Source organism: Papaver somniferum, chromosome 1 (assembly GCF_003573695.1).
Source record: "Papaver somniferum cultivar HN1 chromosome 1, ASM357369v1, whole genome shotgun sequence".
Taxonomy (NCBI): Eukaryota; Viridiplantae; Streptophyta; class Magnoliopsida; order Ranunculales; family Papaveraceae; genus Papaver; species Papaver somniferum.
This window is the reverse complement of record NC_039358.1, coordinates 101,623,408-101,628,448: the sequence shown is the minus strand read 5'-3', so window position 1 is coordinate 101,628,448 and position 5,041 is coordinate 101,623,408. Positions and strand designations below refer to the sequence as shown.

Below are 5,041 nucleotides of genomic sequence, written 5' to 3'. Positions count from 1 at the left end.
AAAAAAATCAAGCTGACTGATTGCAGCCATTCTGACTGGGCTGAAATAATTCTGATTCAGAACTCAAATTACCAGGGCTGAACATGGTGTCGGTTAACCGTTGGAAACCGACCGAACCAGACCAATAAGCAAGAAACCGAACCAAACCATTTAGATTTGGATTGGTTTGGTAAAAAATGTTGAAAAACCGACATTACTGGTTTGGTTTTGGTTTGACCTGAAAACCGAACCAAAAACCATTGGGGAACCGATTAATTTTTAAACTTAATTTTTACCGTCGATTTAAAAGTATTAGATTCTACCCATTAATTTAGAGGAATAGAAACCCTAAATCTAATATTTTATTATGATACTCTCCCTCTTTCTCTTTCTCCTTCTCTCAGCCGCCTCCCTTCTCCACCCCCAACTACAGCTGCTGCTACTCGACTTTTTTCTTCCCGTCTTCCTTCTTTTTTATTTGTTAATATCTAAATTAAGATATATTATATATCTTTATTTGATCTCTAGAATTAGAGTAAGCTTTAACTATTCTTGATTTTTTTTTGTCTGTATATTTGTGTAAACCAATACTATCGGCAACTACGATTTTTTTATCTGTAAATTTGTGTATTTTTTTTTGGTTTGACATAATTATTGGTTAACCAAAAACCACTGGGACAAACCGAAACCAACTGGAACCATTTGGAAACCGAACCAATGGTTAATGGATTGGTTTGGTTTAGATTTTTAGAAACCACTAATATTGGTTTCGGTTTTGGTTTGGCTAGAAACCGAACCAAAACCGACCATGAACAGCCCTACAAATTACACTGAAACTAAACTTGGATTTACAAACTCAAATTACCATTCCATTGAACATTCATTTGATTCATAAATTCAGTTCAAAAATGATATAACAAGATTTTAATACTGAATTGACACCAATACAGTACCTAATAAGTTCAAGATTTTTCTGAAAGATAAGTGGTACAAGTCCTAATAAGTTGAAGGTTTCTTAATGACAAGTGCAAACCAGCAAAACGATAAGCTTCTCGTTGATCAAATAAGCCCACACTTCCGAACAGCGCACCTGCATCAAAAATAGTTTCAACATCAGTTAACCAAAATGAACTCCCAAAAATTATGATGGCATTTGAATAATAACACAAGTAACTTCATGAGAATCGAAAGCTCTCACCATCTCCTTATCTAATTTCAATATCACAAAGATTGAATCTAACTAATAAAAAGATGGCCTAAGCTACTAAACAAATTCCAATTTAAGCATACATATAAAGTAACACATAGAACACTCTCACCAAGGATTGGAGAGTAAAGCGCGTTCAATTCATCAACTCTGTCTCCGTCTAAAGTAAACAAAAATTTCCGCAAGCACTGATTGTGAAGGCTGCAAGAAAAGGATAAACAAACAAAAAAATTGAAATTATATTTCAAACATAAATATGCAGATGGATTCTTAGATGATCGAACTTTGTTTGCGCCGAAACATGGACATGAACTTGATACTCTTAGATAATTTCGTGTTGGTTTATTAGTAAATTTTTGGCTAAAGTAGATAAATGGGTTGTTAAATGAAATTTTATGAATTGGCTAAAAAGATACCTTAATAGGTGTTCGATCGCTTGTTGATGGTGTCAGGAGTAACAACATTGCACCAAGGTTAAACACACAACACTAATACAAGATTAATAAATTTAATTGCCATCCGTACTAAGCTTGTAGCTAGCAGTTGAAAACGATCTTTATCGGAATAAAGAAAACTATTACAGATATAAAATATTAGCACCCAACGTAACCAAATTGGACGAACTAATAGAATTTCAGAACTACTAAAACATTGACACCAGTCACAACATGATGCAACAACATCCGACATCTTCTTTCTTGTTTCGTTTTACTAGTTCATAGAAGGATGTTATACAATTTATCATGCTCAGGGGTACATTAGATTAACACTTCATTGTGGTCCCTGCTTAAGATCGAATCCCTTTAAAGATGCAAATGTTCAAGCTTGTTATGATTATAAGGGCTCTACTCTAGACAATATCATTCTCTGTGGAGAGCTGCATCACTTTGTCAAGCCCAGGAGACTAACATACCACAATATAAACCTCTAGATCGAATATAAAGACTACTAAGGGAATTCTTAAAAACGGGAAAGATGGATTATAAAGAAAAAAGGGCTTTTAAGCTTGCTTTTCATTTTCTATAAGAAGTCTCTGAACAAGGGTGTCTGAAAAAAAGGCTTTTAAAGATAACTTTTCAATTGAACTCGCTACAATAACAAGGAACATTATTGAGTCACTCGAATACCATCCTGTATCGGTGTTGCTGAAGACATAATATGATAATTAATTCTAATATTTTCAGGATGACTTTCTAGACTAAAAAAGAGCATCACTCCTTGAAATGAATGAACCTCTAGTATCTCTCACAAGAGTCATATATGGATACGGTGGAGTCTGATCAGAAAATATAAAACTTAAAGTGTTAACAAGACTTGAATAAGAATGCCTACCTTGTCAAATGTAAAGCGTTACAGACATAAATATTAAAGCCAAAAATATTACCATGATTGCCAATGTCTATGCATCACCCACATCCTTTGTCCCCATTGAACTGAAAATACACCCAAACCGTTAAGCTGACATTTCATGAAGTTACGCTGAATCTTTACTCGATGCTTTTGACAACCCAAATCTAACGATCATCAATAATCCAACTCCACTGTTATTGAATGCTAAAGATTCCTCAAAGAGAATCCTTGCATATCCTAAGTCGAATATGTGGAAATATGCTGTACCATAATACCACTTACAGTTAAACCAACATCTGCTACTTTTACTTGCCTTATTGTTAACAATTTTCATTTGGAATTGCACAGCTCCGGGTTGCCCTGTGAATCTTCGAGGAATAGCACCAAATACTTAGCATTTCTACGGAAGCACAGATTGCAGCATATAAGGCATATTTCTAAATTACTGATGACCCCGAAAATCAAAAAAAAAAAAAAAGTAAAATAAGGTGAGATAAACAGAGATTTTCATGAGAAAATACTAGTAAAAGTGTTTGTATCTCACCTTTCATTCATGATGCCCAAACTTTGTTTGTGGTAGTGCAGATTACAGTATTATGTAACCCTGCACCTAATGGTGTTTGTCAAGCAAGAGATTGGCCTGAATTTGCACCAACAACACTACCAAAGAAGACCTTTCCCATAAGTTCATGTTCACCCTTTTAACAGCACCTGCAAATTGCTCTCCCTCTCCAAACACCTCTTCACCACCACCAGTTCAGTCCATACAACCTACACCACCACCAGCGAGCTGGTTACCATCACCACCAGTGCTTTATCGAACTCATTGATTCCCTCTCCAAGCATCCAGTCATCAACACCAGTTCAGTCCACACAACCTCCACCACCACCAACGATCTAATTACCATCAGCACCAAATATTATTCATACAAAATCAAAAATAATCAATACAAGCCTACTAAACTAAAAAATCAAACCCAGTATCAGAATCATAAATACCACGTAGCTCATACAGTTTTGTTTTACAAATCCAAAATCCAACATCATAATCTTATACCCAATTATGTTTAACAAAATTTTTGGAGGACTTCTAATCGCTTCATTAACACAAGAGTAACACCAAATGACTTCAAATAATTTCATTAACATCAAATCGATTTGATACAAGTAAAAGTGAGGGAAAAGTTATACCTGAAGGTTGGAAATCTTCAAAGATGTTAAATGTTCTTCTAGCAATTTGCTACAATAAACTGAGTGATAATTAAAACCCTGTCAACCAAAATCAAACCCTGACTCTAATGATGAAAAATAGAGAAAAATCCCAACTTTTACCTGATAAAGTTTGTAGAAAATAAAACCCCTAACAAGCACGAAAAGGAAATTGTGAAGAAAAATGAAAATGGGTTTCTTTCGAACATGAAATTGATTCAAGAACAATAGAAAATGGGTTTATTTCGAAGGTAAGGGTTTCGAAGAAAGGGTTTTAGAAGAAGGGATTTTAATGGTTGAGTTTTTCTTTCTGGTTCGTAGTGGTGGCTTTTAGGTTCATGAAGGTCGATTGGTTAAGGTAATTAGCAAATGGATCTGGAGAGATGAATACAAGAAGAAAATTGGTTTTCTTTCTGGTTCTTAATAGAAGGATGAAGATGAGGAGATATGACAAAGTTGGGATTTCATGTGGAGAGGAGAACGAGAGAATGAGAAGAAAGAAAATAAAACTATAACCTTTGAGATTTTGATACTGATTTAGCAAACAAGGTGAGGGAGAAGGAGATTTCTTTCCTGGTTCCCTAAGGATGTAAAAGACAAGGTGAGAGAGAAGGAAAAAGTAATAGGCGGACAATAAAGATAAGATTATCAGGACACATGTCCCCATATTAGGAAAGGTAAATCAAATAATATTATAGTTAAGTTACTACAAAAGTGTCGCCGCATATGCCAACCAAAGTCTTGGTATAACGACATATTGACTTTAGTCAAGGGCACGTAAGTGAGTATCGCTATCTAAGTCAACAAAAGTCATAACACAACGACATTTTGACTAAACTTTTAGTGCGTTGTTAAGTCAACAAAAGTCAAGAGATTTTTCAGCAGGATTGAATAGCTTAGGTTCCGCTGCACAACCCCAAACATGAAGATCATTTAGACTAGGTTTTCTACCTGTCCAAAGCTCATAAGAAGTCTTAGTAATTGATTTACTGGGTACACGATTCAGAATGTATACTGATGTCCTTAAAGCTTCTTCCCAAAAGGATTCAAGTAATGTATAGTTACTTAACATAGTGTGAATCATATTTTTGTAGGTTATGTTACGTCTTTCAACAACCCCATTTTGTTCTGGTGATCCGGGAGTAGTAAACTGAGGTACAATACCATGTTCTCGCAGAAATTCAAGTAGCTTTCCATGAGATTCTCCACAGAAATCAGTTTTCCCATAATACTCTCCTCTCATGTCTGATCTTAGTACTTTAATTTTCTTCTCAAGTTGGTTTTCAACTTCTGCCT

At 35.0% G+C, this 5,041-nt stretch overlaps 1 long non-coding RNA gene across 7 annotated transcripts; it reads right to left on the bottom strand.

The window, feature by feature from the left end:
* Positions 1-821: 821 nt before the first annotated feature.
* LOC113295337 lies at positions 822-4,365 on the bottom strand. Of its 7 annotated transcripts, none has more exons than XR_003332815.1 (5): positions 3,728-4,365; positions 3,081-3,433; positions 1,603-2,936; positions 1,299-1,387; positions 822-1,069 (listed from the first exon to the last, which is right to left on the bottom strand). It is a non-coding gene; the product is annotated as an uncharacterized LOC113295337 (long non-coding RNA). The 7 variants fall into 7 exon arrangements; XR_003332813.1 differs by having other exon boundaries at positions 1,299-2,936; positions 3,728-3,786; positions 3,869-4,365; XR_003332814.1 differs by having other exon boundaries at positions 1,299-2,936; positions 3,728-3,776; positions 3,869-4,365.
* Between the last annotated feature and the right edge of the window lie 676 nt (positions 4,366-5,041).